The 15,730-nt window shown below is 38.4% G+C and overlaps 1 long non-coding RNA gene across 1 annotated transcript in view; it reads right to left on the minus strand.

Moving 5' to 3' along the window:
- Positions 1-15,146, minus strand: part of LOC140845209 (uncharacterized) — a 108,888-nt gene extending 93,742 nt beyond the window's left edge. The window contains exons 1-2 of the long non-coding RNA XR_012123982.1: positions 15,074-15,146; positions 2,707-2,784 (exon numbers count right to left, since the gene is read on the minus strand). This is a non-coding gene — a long non-coding RNA (uncharacterized lncRNA). The remainder of the gene's footprint in view (positions 1-2,706; positions 2,785-15,073) is intronic.
- Between the last annotated feature and the right edge of the window lie 584 nt (positions 15,147-15,730).

Consider the following 15,730-nt stretch of genomic DNA (forward strand, 5'->3'; position numbering starts at 1 on the left):
TCTAACCTCTGTTACCAGCTAGAAGTAGATCACTATTTCTGTGAGGTTATAAAAAGGTCAGTGTTTTTAGCAGCCACTTCTATGCTTCCTTTCCTGGTTACATCAGAAAGGTGTTATAATTTCGTGGAAGAGTTACATCTAGCAATATTTATATGGCAATAGATACCACTTTTGCAAAACATATAGGACTAGACGTTTTTCCAATCTAAGTTTGGAAATGTCATCAAGCACACTTAAGGGGTTTTCTCAGTGTACAAATTTCTTTGACCTGTTTTGTTTAAATTTAATCAATTTGATAGCTGCTTCAAAAGCCATAAAATATGGTCAAAGAGATGCATCCACCTCAATTATGCAAACACACAGGGCTGCACCAAAAGGTAGGACACCCAGGATTTGCAAGGAGGGGTGGAAGCTAGCTCTTTAGGACACCCAGCTTGTCTGAGATGGAGAGACTTCATAGTTTCTCTCATTCTAGGGTCTTTGACAATTTTCATAAATGTTCATATATTGAAGAAATCCCATTGAAGCTGGAAACATGGGGGTTTGGGGAGGTGAAAAGCAAGGTATTTTTTATTTTAAGACATTCTTTCATATATTTTGACATATATTTTTAAAAAACGCTACTTTAAATGAAGAATTTGAGGCACTTACTCATTTTGAAAATAATGCAATGTCTTTCCTCAGAAGAGCTCAGTTTGACTTTTGCCTGAAAATGAGCAGGGCACTGACTCACTCATTTTTCTCTTTCAAAGTATCAATCTCAAGGTAGTGAAAAAAGTACGATGCTTTTATAGGGGTAGAAATGATGGAAGAAAGAACAGGTTTCTTTTAGTAGGTGAAACAGTACAGCCAATTAATTTTTCTGGAGTCCACCATCAAACTAGTGGTTTTCTTTTTGGCGCCTGCAAGTCAGTGTCCTGTGTACACACACACATGCACATAACGCACATTCCAATTGCTTATCTGTTATCTGTTATCCTTGCATCAGTACTTTATGTACATATGTAGTTCAAAACATTGATATAAACAGTCCCCATAGAACCCTTGGACATTTAAAAAATTCAACTCCTTAAGGTTTAATTAGGATACAAAGTGTGCAAATGACATTGATGATGGTTAAAACAACTCATATAACAAAACAATATGCAAAATATTCTTTTTTTTATTTCGTGGTGAGTGAAATACCATAGTTAACAAAATTAAGCCTGTATTGGTTGTAACAAAAGAATTCATAACTCATTACCAGCAAGAGTTTCTACAAAGTAGACACCCAAGAATCTTTTCCTACACTTTTCCTACCTCATAAGAAGTTAGCAATTTAAAACTGAGCAAGGTTGCAAAGAAATTTCTGCACATATTTTATGTATGCACATACTACACATTTTAATGTGTGTACTTTATCACCCAGCAGATTATTCAGTAGACGTTATTCACTCAAAAACTATGTGGGTAAATGAATAAAAAGGCAGTGTTAGCATATAATGCCTATTTTCAGATGGTTAATTTAATTATGGGTCAAAGAAACATCCTGCTGCAGTCTGTATTCCCCACATTAGCTCACTCCTACAGCAATAAAACCCGTGTAGGAACACTGAAACCAAATTAGTCCCTCTGTCTGTTATGCAAAATCATTGTTGGGGGAGGAAAGTGGGAAAATTAGAAGTAAAGACTATAAAAATTAGGATGAGGGTTATTGTTTGAACACCAATGAACTTTGCTGTACAGACAAAAATGTAACTGGCTCTAACATCACATCAGAAGGTAATTTCTGAGAGATCTTCACACGTGGTCCCATTTGGTCTGCCATCAGGTCCGGGAAGTAGATGCCTTCGAAGGCAGCATTTCACTTTCTCAGTATCGGTTAACCTTTCTCTGCAAGTCTGTGGGCATTTGGGTTCCATAACTTCTACTCTCCTTTATCTTAAAGTTCTGGTTTTATTGCACTTACTGACCAAATGCCAAAATGTAAATTTATCCCTATTAGAATGTGTGCCAAGAGCACACACATAACTTTTACAAACTCAAAAATATATTTTTTTCTATTTAACTAATCAAGCAGAGAAACAAGAGAAGAGCTGGCCACCATTCTTCCATCCTTGAGCCTCTTTCATACACAGCTTTTTAGCAAACTTTCCCATCCTGATGTCTCCTTGGCAGAGACTGTAAATCATACCCTTGTGTCCCTGTCAGCTAGACAGACTCATTGACTACATGGATGGTTTATGGCTTTAGAATTTGAGCAGGACCTGCAAAATAGCCCTTAACAAACTTATCACTAGGAACCGCTGGCCGCAAGAGCCAGTGCACCACCAAAATGGGAATCTGTCTGTTTTTCTTTCTCTGGGGCATTTCGAGTTATTAGGCAGTACAGCCTATTTCCTTCCTTCCACCCAAGAGGTATTGTGAGCAAACAATGAAAATCCAGCTCTCTATTCATGTTTAAATTTTGCCATTGTGTGTCCTTCTGTATATTTGTCTGCCTGGCACCACCAAAGTGCAAGATTTAATGTATTTCTGGACACAGTTCAGCGCTGATTACCTAATGACATAAAAACACCATGGGTAGAGACGCCATCCATTTCTAAGTCTACTGAAGGACATTTAGCTCGGCATATTTTAGTAATTGTTCTTTATGTAGCAAAGCACATCTCTCTCCAGTCACATACTTAATTGTTCACTCAGAAAATATTTTGGCTCTCTCCTTACCCTCAGGTTCCGTATTCAGCTCTGTGTCCTCAGCATCCTATAAGCGCAGCCTGCACAGCTAATGCATGATGTCCTTCCCTGCAGAAAAGTCCATCAGAGAAAAAATATATGTATTTATTGTAACTTTTAGACATACAGAAAGGAGTTCAATAAATGGATTTAATGCTTACTCAAAATTTAAGAATCCATTAGGAAGTTCGGTTTTACTATGTCAGTGCGATACATTTCAGACCGTAATCATACCCTTTCCAAATCCCATTTAAAGTAAACCATTTATTTTTTCTACTTTTCCCACAAGTGCCTTAATGTAGAATTTGGATACCTTTCAGAAGAGACCTGTGAGGTAATGCATTTGAGAGACATAACAATATTTATAAAGTTTGAAAATCTTTTACTTAAATGAACGGGGGAAGTAATCTTCGGCTTTGGCAGAATGGATAATAATATTGATACTGAATTTGGGTGTTTTCCTATGACTTTAATAACAGATGGGGGGAATGAGTTCTCATTATTATCCTTCAGTGGTTTATAAGGAAAGGCTGGAATTTTAAGGGTTCAGGCCACATAATTATGGGGCTAAAAACAGTCATATTGTTCTCATTTTTCTATTATTGCCTTGTCCCTTTGCTAATACTATAGCATTTTTAATTAAATGGCAAATGAAAAATGCCTAACATTTGTCCTTGTTTTACATGTAACTTTCACACTCCTGGCAGGCAGGGAAAAAAAAGAGATTGAATGGACATTCACATTCACATTCTCTGCTTATCTATTGAAAGGTTTAAGGCAGGAACCTAAAGTTCCCTTGTGTCACAAAGAGGCATCCAATCTCAAATGAGAGAGAGGATAGTCCAGGTCTCCGACTCCTTCAGGCCCTGGGCTGCTGTCATTGAAGGTGGAAACTGCAATATGAACACCTGTCCATGAGGAGCTAGACTCGAGATAACCAGCTCATTTCACACAGACCATTGTCCAGCCATCAGATGGTAATTACTTTTAGTCCCCATCAGCCTCGCCTGGATTCCAGCCAATGGGTTGTGGGTGGAAGGGTCTGGATCGCATTTCCATTCATCTGAGCCATCCAGTCTCTTTCTTGCTTGTTTTCAATTACATTGACATGGTGGCTTTGGCACATAGTAAGTAAATAGCAATGTATTCAGAAAGAAAGGTCTGAAAACCAATATCTGAAAGATACTCTTGAGGTTTCAATGAGTACAATGCAACTGGCACCGAAATTCTGGCATTCCAGCCCAAAGTCATAGAATACAATTAATTAAGTTAATTGTGGTGAATTTGCAGACTATTTCATGAAAGCCAAATGCAGCAGATAAAAGTCTAGAAAGCAGTGAAAATGTTCCTGGATTTCTTATGAAATAATTGGTAAAATAACTAAAACATTGATTATATCAGAAAAAGATGGCATTGGAAATATTGTGAGAAGGCATACTTCCGTTTTCAGTTTTTTATCCTACCTAGAAAGAAGAAAATCCCTGGACAGTCTTTATATTCTAAAACCTTCCAGAGTTAGTTGTCAGATGATTTCTCTTAGTGTCCTTCTCTTCCTCTTCCCCTCTTGGACACACATCCCCTCGCTCTTCCCAGTTCACACTCTGGTATTTCCTACACTGAAACTAACACAGGTAGCTTTGCATCCTCTTGTTATATAGTAGAAATGACCACAGTCAAAATAAAGTAATGACTTTTTTATCACATGACTTTTGTGTCACATTCGTTGTTACTGCCTGACCAAATCTTCTTGTCCTTGCTGGTAGCTGTCTCTTAACCTACCCTTGACCTCAGCCCTTATGTGCTTTTCATCCCCTGCTGGTTAACCTTCATCCAGCTCCCATCTCTTTCCAACCTTGTCCTCTTTCAACCCATCACAATGGTCCAGCTAATAAATGATGAGCATCTGAAATAAAGCTACCACAATGGAGTTGGAAAGTGCTGGAGAGGAGAGGCAGAAAAGAGAGAGAATTTGGGACTTGGACACTGATTTGATGTCATCAAATAAGTCATTCGTAAAAAATAAATTAGGTGATATTTTTACTATTTTAATTATATAAAACTAAAGTGGAAATGCCACTGATGGTGAGAGTCAGTGCTGCCCCATGAGGGAATGAAGAGCATAGGGGTCAAAGAGCTGGAGTGGGAATCCTGGCTCTTCCGCTTTCTGGCATGGGGCAGTAATGAGATGCATTTTACAAAATTACCTGGCATACCATAGGCATCCCCTAAATATTCAGACTAAATAAACATCATTTAAAAGAGGTCCCAAGGACACCACCCCATTACTGCAAGCCATATGGCTGAGACATAGAATGCTAGGAAATAGTAGAAGCAACTGGTTGGCCAAGTTAAGAAGCGGTAATTGAAGATGAGTGGCTATTTAGAGCTCATGCATCACGCAGTCCATAAGATAAACACCACAGTCTCTATGTGCTTTGGTTGTGACCGCAAACCAAAGGGAAGTCCTCACATGGGCATACAGTGAAGGCGACAGCTGGGAGCCACACAGAGCTGCTCCGTCTTGCCTGCATAAAATCCTCCCACCCAATGGTGCCTCCACTCATGGGCACTGTGGTCGGTGAGGACACCATGTGCACAGCATGGCAAAGAATAATTTAATCAACTTTAGATGCTGCTTAGTGACATTTTTACTTTAAAAATAAAGGTCCTATTTAATCCAGAGTGATCATTGTACATTTACTGGGTATAATCACAAGAGAGGGATTTAGAGAAGATATTGCTTGCATACTTTCACTTGCATATTTATATATTAACAGCTTCACTATATATATCAATTAAAGAAATGTAGATTGATCACCTATTAAGTTGAAAATACAAAAGCATTAACACTTATTTATCTACTTCTTAGGAATCAATTAAATGGTTACTCTTTGTAAGACTACAGCTTGTTCTCCAGTCTAGACAATTAATCAACAAATACGTATTGAATTCACTGTGAGCAAAATGCTGTGTCACTGGGGATACAATGTGTGAGATGTAATTACAGCCCACATGGAGCTTTTGATATAAAATCTAAGACAGCCACCCAGGAAGTGATGACTGTTTGAGGCAAAGGTAATATATGCCAAGTACCAAATGATGATGTCAGCCAAAGTGCTACAGAATTCAGAAAATCCAACCCAAATCCTGTAGGTCAGGATGATCAGAAAGTCAAGTGTTTAATTGTTTATGCACCATAAACAAGGATGAATCTTTTATATATTTGAGGACAAGAAAGAAAAAATAATACTTACGTGGCATCTTCTATAATCTTATAATCCCACTCAATTGTACACAACTATTTATACCAAAACAAAAAACAAAAAACAAAAAACCTTCAGATAAGAAAGTAGAAATGTTAAGAGAACATCTGGGAAGATGACTTCTTTCTTCATCAAAAATAATAGTTAATATTTTTGAATGCTTACCATGTGCTAGGCACTGTGCAATATACTTTATCGGAATTGCTTTACTTAATGCTCATTACAGTTAATGAGGTAGGTACTGCTATCATCTCTTTTGGGGAGGAGGGAAACTGAGGTTTAGAGTTATACTACTAGGAAGTAGCGAGACCAGGTAGAATTTACGATCACTTAACTCTACCATCTAGAGCTAGTCGTATGAATTTATAGAGCTTGTTCAAGACACACGTAAACAACAAAGTAGTCATTCCTTCAGCAATTTATTGATACCTCTAATAGAACACACATGCCAGCCAGGTACAGGAGGTAAAAAGACACATAAACAAGTCATTGTACTTCACAGTCTAATGGTGAAGATAGAAAAATATATTCTTATGATAGAGTGAAAAGGCACCAAAACCCTGTGGAGGGGGTTATTCTTTTAGAGTAGAGAAAAGGGTTAGAGAAACCTTTCAAGAAGTGACCCACAAGATTAATTTTAAAGAGGGAAAAGGGCTTACCAGGTATAAGCATGAGACAACATCCCAGGAGCAAGAAACAACATGTACAAAGAAACTGCACTGAGAGCTGAATTGTCTGAACGAAATACACCATCAGTCAAATGACTGAGGTTATTTAAGACACTCCAACTCAGCACCAGAAGACAGATCACCCAAGACACAATTTATCTGCCCCTAACTTCACAGCAAAGTTCTATAATCAATATGAAAAATTATTAATGAGATATTTAACATTACTTTTTGCACCAAACCTTCAAAATCTGGTGTGATTTTGTATTTACAGCACTTCCCAGTTTGGACTAGCCAGTTTGGGGTGCTCGGTCACCACAGGTGGCTGATGTGTAATTCTCTACACGTACAGAAAAAAAGGAGAAAATGTTTCATAAAAGCCAATATCCAGTCATAATTTTAAACTCTTAGTTAAAAAAAAGAGAAAAACTTTCTCAATTGGATAAAATATTTCTGCAAAAAATAGAAAGAAAAAGGAAAAATAAAATCACACAAGACAGAAGTGCCCATTCTAACTACTCTCATTACATCTTGTTCTGGATGTTTTGACCAATGCAATAAGGTAAGGAAAATAAATAGAAAGAAAACATTAAGATCGTCATTATTTATAGATAATAAGATTTGGTGGGTAGAAAATAGAAAACAATCTGCAGATAAATTATTAGAATTATTACTTGGGCAAATTTACCAGATACAAGGTCAACATAAAAAAGTCAGTGTATTTCTTTATGCTAAAACAACCCATTAAGAAATTACATTTTTAAAGATGATCTATAATAACACAAAAATATAAAACACAGAGATATAAGTCATGTATATATATGATTTCTATATTTTATACATATAAAAATATGCCATATATATATATATATATACATAAGACTATCATAGAAAAACTTGTAAAGATGTGAAACAATGGATGAATATAATGCATTCAAGAATTGGAAGACTCAGTGTTATAACACTCAAATTTCTCCTCAGATTAATGAATCCATGCATTCTAAATAATAGCAATTAAAAAATATCCCTATAGGATGTCTTATAACTTGATTTTAAAATTTATATAAAAATGCTGAAAACTTGCTAAGGTTTTGCATTCTGCTCATTCCTTTCCATTTATTTTGGAAACTTTCATAGAGTTCCACAGATAAAAGGGGCTCTGCTTGATATGAAAGAATCATCCAAACTAATATCCTAAGGTTAAATTTGGGGAACCCAAGAGAAAATTAAACTCCAAGAAATTGACCTCTGACCTCTGATTTCCAAATTAGAGGAGAGGAGCCTCTAAGGGGAGAGGAAGTCCTCCTGTGGAGACTCCCAGACATACTTTCTGCTGCACTGAGGATGTGATTTAGAACCTACAAAACCCACTGCCCTCCAAAAAGCAGTCTCCCCTGCTCTACCCGTACTGAAATCTTCATATTCTGGAGATGTCAAGGCAGAGCCAGGCTGATTCAGATGCTACAACAGGCATTTTGGTGGCAACACTCCCACCCCAAAGACAAAAGAACACCAAAAGGGCAAGCAGGGGAAATCTACAAAACAAAGTGAGACAGGACCCGCTATAGATGTTAACCACGGTCTGTTCCTGCCCCCCATGCCAGGAGAGAGAGTGCTGGACTGCCTCCTCCATGCTGTACCAGTGGTTTCTCACAGCCACGGATGGATATCTGAACAAATCCAAACCCCACAAGGGAGACAGCTTTCCCCTTGGCTATTCATATCACAGCCTTGTCATGCCTAGACATGGCATGCCTAATGACTGTGTTTCTGGTTTGTTAATCTTTCAGTCAGTTAATAGTTTTATCACCCTTACTCCACAGAACAACAGAGACCAAAGAGTTGCCCCCAAACCTGGTCTGTTTTCACCTGTCTCCACATTGGCACTTGTGCACTAACTCCAGTCAGCTGGTAAGAACCTGGGAGAAAGCTTTCTTCCAAAAGGTGTATGTGTGGAAAGGAATTCGGGATAACTCTTCACAGCGATGTGTGAGTGGGTGTGGGGACTCGGCCCTCACTGTCCTTAGGCGCCCTTTGCCTCTGGTTGACCATATAAGAACAATAGGAGGGCCTACAGATTCCCAGTAAAGGCCCAGGGTGGGACTGGCTGTTATCCACAGGGGTGGCAGATATTTTGGGAAGTTCTAATTCAGCTCAGTATTATTTTGAATCTGTAAATCTTTCATATACTGCCAAACTGAGTAATGCCTAAGCCATGGCAAACAGCAATGCTTTGTTCCAACTCTATGAAACCAGCATCTTAAGGGTGTATAATTTAAAGCATACACTATTCATATAGCTCTTTGAAGAAGTCACATGGTACAATTTGAAAGACTCCATAATAGTCATTCAAACATTTCCCTAGTGACAATAAAAGAATTTAAAAGTTAAGTAAACTGTGTACTCCATAATTATGTCTAAGAAAGAGAGCTTCTTTTTCCTTCATTTACAACCATACAGATGAATTCAGCATTCTGAATACTGATTGTACTCATATTATTAGTTGATCCAAAACTGAAAACACTTCCTTTAAAAGAATGTTGTATGGTCATGCCTCCTGTAACCCAAAGAGAAAAATATGTTGCAATATTCCCTTTAATACACAGACACCAAAAACTTTCTCTTTGCATCCTAATTGTTAATGGTTTTATAATCCCCATTGATTAGTTTATGTGGTTAATTACCAAACTCTACTTCAATTTGGGCAATGTAGATTCATTTTTACTGGTAATAAGGGAAGAATGAAATATATACTACCTAAAACAAAAAAAAGTGTTTGAGGCTTGAGTGGTTAGCAACCACAGTTCATGACTTTTCTTAATCTATACTGGTTAACAGTTGATAATCTCTAACAAAAGAAAGCAATAGAGAATATGTTTTCATGCAATAATATGGTATTTATTAAGTAGGTTTATTGTCAAGATTCTCAACCAATCACTTCTTTCCAAAAAAATGCCAGACACAAACACATTTGCAAGACGTAAGGAAACTGCCCATTTTTCTTCTTAAAGAAGTAGGACTGAGTTTCCGTGCTATGTAACTGGGAAGTTGGGTGGAAAAGCGTGTAATACTATGAAATATTTCTGTAAAACATACAAAGAGAAGTCAAGATCAAATCCTGAGCTGGGAGACCAAAACAGATCCCAAACCAACCAGGGCCAGACATCGAAAACCAAAGCAGAGAAGGCTGTAGTTTTCAAGAAGTGTTCTGAAAGTCTCCTAAATTGCATGAAACTCCACTTTTTCTGCCTCAGAAGATTAAGTGTTGTGTCAGTTCCTATCAGAAAGTAGAATCTCTGCTTCCAAGAAGTCAGGTTAATTTCAAGCCCGCTGCCATCGCCTTGTCATTTGTCTAACTCTGAAAGCAAACTTTTCCCCAAGAATTATCTAGTAGAGGCTCTTGTACTCCTGCTATTCTTTGCACACTATTTCATTATTTTATTTAAGTCCTTACTCCACCGACTACCCTTATAAAGCTCCAACAGCACCATGAGGAAACTGCTAGACTCTATACACCCCTCAAGATAATGTAGTATAATTTCTCCTTAAGACTGAGTTATTGTCTCAATAAGAAGTTCGAGTCCCTTCTTTGCTCATGTTACATAAAATATCCTAAATAAAATTAACTAATTATTCAAGGGCTAGTCAGTTTCCAGATTAACCTGACTTTGGGGGGGGTATTTTTGTTTCATGTTGTTTACTTTTTAAAAAAACATCTCTTATGCTGATCATTTTATGAATCCTTTTAAAAAATGGATAAAAACTGTCACTTGAATATATTTGACTTATTCAGAAGAGCTAATTCAGGAGTGTCCTAAAAAAACAGTATCTATAAATCAGGCATTAATATGATTACACAAAAATGGCCCAGTTCCACTGTGCTTCTCAGAGAAACTCTACCATATTATATCAACAGATTGATACAACTTAGCTCCATCAAGCCAAGAACCATGACCATCCCATCCAGCACTGTGGCCTCAATACCTCACTTAGCTCAGTACTTGACACATAGCAGGCCTTACGTTAAAGTGACCAAGGACGAATTTTATAGTGGATTCTTCATAATAATAAGAGGCAGAGACATCACAGGCAAAGAGTATATTAGTCAATTCAAAACCAAAGTTCCCCTCTGAAATGCTTTGGTAGTATGATAAAAATAATTCCATCACTGGGAACAGTAGCACTTTTTTCTTTGTATTTTGAGTGTGTGCATGTGCATGTGCATGCACACTTTCTCCTTGCAAAAGTTTGGAACTCTTTTCTTTCCAGGTTACCAGCAGATCAGCCTGTTTCTCACTTGAGATAAAAACAAATGATGATGTTACACTGTTTGATAAACAAAACATAGCACAACCATGTAAATCCAAAGAACAGAGCCAAACACAGTGGTGTTCCTCCGACACTTAGCTAGGGTTTGCTGTACGGCTGAATACCAGGCATTTAAGCCAGCTAAGTGACTGCAGGGGCAGCTCTGCCCAGATGACATCATCAGCTGACTTTCCAAACACACCTCTTTGGCTCTGCTCTTTTGGCATCTTTCCACGTAAACACGGCTTGATTAATGCTGCAGAGGTCTGTGAACCACGTACTCCACTCCAGTATGGGAAGTGAGAATGTCAATTTTTTGCCATTTTGAGCCCAGAGCATTGGAATATTTAATGTGGCTTTCCTGGCAACGACAGAAAAAGCACCTTGGTGCCTAGCTGCCAGCTTCTCCATGCATTTTATGTAGGAGCAGCTGATGCCTCGCCTGCTGGAAGGCCTTCACTTCCCTGGAAGCTGTATTCATGGGTTTGAGCATTACGGCCAGATCACCAGCACTTTACAGGGCTGCCCTTTGATGCCTAGACAAGAGGAATAAAGAGAAGTTCTTGCTGTGCCTAAAGGGAACACATGGGATTTACCCATGCAGTCACAGATGTTCAGGACTGATCAGTGCCAGGGCGAGGCTGTGTATTCCTGGGGTACCTCTTACCACCACTGCCTCCATCTGGCAATCCCATTAAATGTATCTGACCTTTAAATCAAGTAAATTCAGGAAAACTGAAAGCAAAATCTCCCAGTAGAAAGAAAAATGCCATAGATGTCGATCTTTATAACCCTTTAACCAAAATAGTTTAACTGTTGTAAATAGTCAAGAAATTCTTCAAGAATTGATGGCTGTTAGCTATCAAAAGCAGCATAGGGCTATGCTGGGCCTAATTGCAGCAGATGAAAAGCTTTACTCCACCAGCCTTAAATGGTTAACTTGAGGGTGTGGGTGGGTTATGTAGACTCAGTTGTTGGGTAACAAATACTCCTGATACATGTCCTCTGTGATGACTAACAGGGCAGCCTCCAAACGTAGAACATGACAAGTGTTAAAATAATATACTGCAGCAAATTGATGTGTGGTGACTATAGTTCCCTCCCTGCTTTGCAAAAGTAGGAAACTATAAAACATTAAGAAAAACCTTCTTCATCTCTCCTGTATTACATCCAAAAAAATACTTGAACACTGCAGGTGTGCACCACGTTTCATAAAATTTGTTCAGAAAACCATATTATTTTCCATTTTGATAAACTAGGAAAGGGAGTGGGGTTTTACCTTGATGCTTAAGGTCAATTAAACTAAAACTACTCAAATCAGTCCAAGGAAGGAAGTGAATTTCCATGTCAGTTCCAGGGTTAATGTCTTTCTAAGGACATCTACAAAAAGCCAAAGCTTGTATGTGAAATACTAAACCATTTGTAACAAGCAAATGTTCAGAAGTTAGCAAATCATTTCAGTTCTTTTAAAGGGCCTCAAGATTGTATAGTTCTCATCAAACAGGACACACACACCAGGAAGAGTCTAGGAATAGGTCATTCAGAGGAAGGATTTAATTGATCTGGTCAGACATCAACTTAGAGTTCACAGGCTTCTAAATAATTCATAAAAACACCAATCTAGCGAGAGAAAAAAATTGCTTAAAAGTTCATGTATAAAGCAAGCAGAAATGGAAGCCATTTCTTGAGAAGGAAAGTGACAGCAAAGGATCCATGATTCTTTGGGGAATCTATCCTCATACCCTTAGGAGATTATTTGTGTTCCTTTGGTTTCTTTTTCAGAAGTGCTCATTGCCCCAGGCTGTGGCTTACAGATTGAGAGGCTGCAAGATTCCTAATCTTGCACAAGACCACAGAAAATATGGATCCCCCCATTGCAAAATATCCACTTTCATTGTCACAGTGCAATGCAATCAAGGTGATTTCATGGCTGCAGCCAAGGGATTTTCCTGCACCACGTTCCAATATTAGAGGAAAAATGCAGTATTGTTTTGAAGACTTGATGTTGGTAGGCAGAATTTCTAAGGCTCAGAAGCTAAGGATTGGTGAAGATCCTTTATCTCCACTGGCAGTTTTTAAGGAAATGCTAATATAAAGAAGCAAAATGCGAAACTAGAAATAATTGACATATGCATTTGGTTAGAACATAAAAATTTTAGCGTCACTCTCACTGGTTGTTATTTAGATACAGATGTCAGCCGTGTGTTACTATGCTACTATAGCAATATTATTCATAAATAACAGGGAAATGAGGATACCCTCTTTCACTCAATATTACAGTCTCAGTCTTACCTGAAAGTCCCAAAAACGACCCAAGGACCAGAGCATAATTTTTTTTTCTCTAAAGCACACTTTCTTTGGGACATAAAATTAAAGCACAATAGAACGGCTTTCCACATATTACTTGAAGCCTCTTGTCTTCTGTTTATTCACTGAAATCATTACTAAATTTAGCTAGTGTTTTCAGGAATTCAAAAGTCTTGGTACTTACCTTCCCCATCTGTAAAACGGTTCATTAATGAACTCTCTGATAGCTTCTTATTCTATCAATCATTCTATAGTCATACAGTATATCATTATCACTTAGATGTGGTTAAGCTACATTATCAATTTAATTACTATATGGCAGTGAATTCAACAAGACACAACTTTATTTTCTCTCACCTAAAAATAAGTCTGGAAGTAAGCAGACCAAGACTAGTACTGTGCCTCCACAGTCATCAGTGTCCCAATCTCTTATCTTGCTACTCTACCAATCTATAGCATGTTGCCAAACAGTCTGAGATGGCTGCCAAACACCAGACTTTACATCTGTATTCCAATGAGAAAAAAAAAGGAGGAAGGAGGAGAAAGGTCTCTGACACTTCCTGCCAGGGCTCATTAGCTAGAACTTAGACTTTACATCTGTATTCCAATGAGGAAAAAAAAGGAGGAAGGAAGAGAAAGGTCTCTGACACTTCCTTCCAGGGCTCATTAGCTAGAACTTAGACATATGGTCACACAACATTGCAAGGGAAGCTAGAAAACAGTCTAAGCTTTGTTTTTTCTCACTTGTAAATGGAATAATAACAATGTCTAGTTGGTGGGTTTGTTTCACTGTCTGAAATAAGAACACAATACTTGCTGGCCATGTTTATTATCATTGTTAGTGATGCTGTCATTACTAATGCCATTAATCTAGAAAGATCCAGAAGGAAAGACTTACAATTACAATGTAGCCAAAGGAAAAACATGTTTTTGCTAAAAATAAGAACATCCCTCCAGCTCTGAGTCTTTGACAATGCAGGACTGAGCCCCCAAAAGCATAAAGGTCCTGGTGCTGCCCAGGTGGAGCCTCCTGCATCAGCAGAAGCAGGGCATTAAGGGAAAGCAACAACAAAAGGTTTGGAAATCCTTATTAGATAAAGGTCTCATGTTCGGTTTGTACTGGGGAAAAAGGGAGGTGGAGGTTGCTGTGATGTGCTCTTATTCTACATCAAAACCTGAGACCACTTGAATCTCTCAATTTCTAAATATAACTTTGAGAAAATGAATCACACATTTTCGATACAAATGGATTACTTAATTTCTGTATTAATCACACTGAGCTAGTTAACATTTAATTGCACATCTTGACTGCAAATAGTACTGAAAGCAATACCATGGAAAACAATTTTACTCTGTGGGGGAGAATTTCTGCCCAATGGCAAGAGCTAGGAAAGGTCTATATTTATAACAAGCCTATTCAATAACTTGATTTTTCAGACTGGTGTTCCTTCTTATAAGGAAGTCAGTTGCTGCCCTCACAGTTGCTCAGATGGAATGGTTTTTGTAATGTTAAAAGTATGAGTCACTATTTTACCCACAATGGCCACATTTCAAAACTGGCACGCAGCTTTTAAGGAGCAGCCAGAAATTCAGCAGTCCAGCACCCGAACTTTCTAGACAGACCACCTTTATAAGTTTACAGCTAACCATCTCAGGAACTTGAACTATGCATTTAAATATTTGAGGAATTAAGAGACTTTGGAAACGTTTGCTACTGGGGAACTCAGCCACCTCTCTCCTTCTGCCCCACCCAACCTCTCAACTCCCACCAGCCTCCTAAACCCTGGCAAATTTCTACTCATCAATACTCACAGGAAACTGAATTTGACAGGGATGCTTGAAATGGTGGGTTGCTGAGTCATCCAATGTCACAGGTGAAACTGCTGGCCCTTAAGCTTCAGGATGTAATGTGTAGGTGTGTGTGTGTTTTATGTGTGTAAGGACACACCTCAAGATGCTTGCAGTGGGCAGTGACTCAGAGAAGCTACAAATGAAAACAGCAGCTTACCAGCTTGTTCTAAAAACCTCTGAGTACTCTGCACAATTAGCCCACAAACCATCCCCACCATTATCAGTGACTGAAGACATCCCCCGTTTTTGATCCCATCTCTAAGGATGCCCATTGTCCTTTTCTTTACTCATCCACTCATTATCAAGCAACCCCCTGAGGTCAGGCACTGGGCTAGGGAGATGGAGATGCTCCTTCAGAAGTGGTTCCTGCCCTCCAGATCCTTGTTATCCCAGTGGGTGAGGCAGATATTAACCAAATTATCAGATGAGTAAATATTACACTGCAATTACAACAGAACAAAGCAGAGGAGATATTGCTATGGAAACCTAAAAAGAAGGCTTTGACTAAAGGTTGAGGATGGTTCCTCTGAGGATTTGATGCTTCCTTGAAGGAGGAGTAGGAGGTAAATGAGGGACAGGGGGATGATTTCAAGCAGAAGACCACAGGTCCACTACTTG

Source organism: Manis javanica, chromosome 2, assembly GCF_040802235.1.
Source record: "Manis javanica isolate MJ-LG chromosome 2, MJ_LKY, whole genome shotgun sequence".
Lineage (NCBI taxonomy): Eukaryota > Metazoa > Chordata > Mammalia > Pholidota > Manidae > Manis > Manis javanica.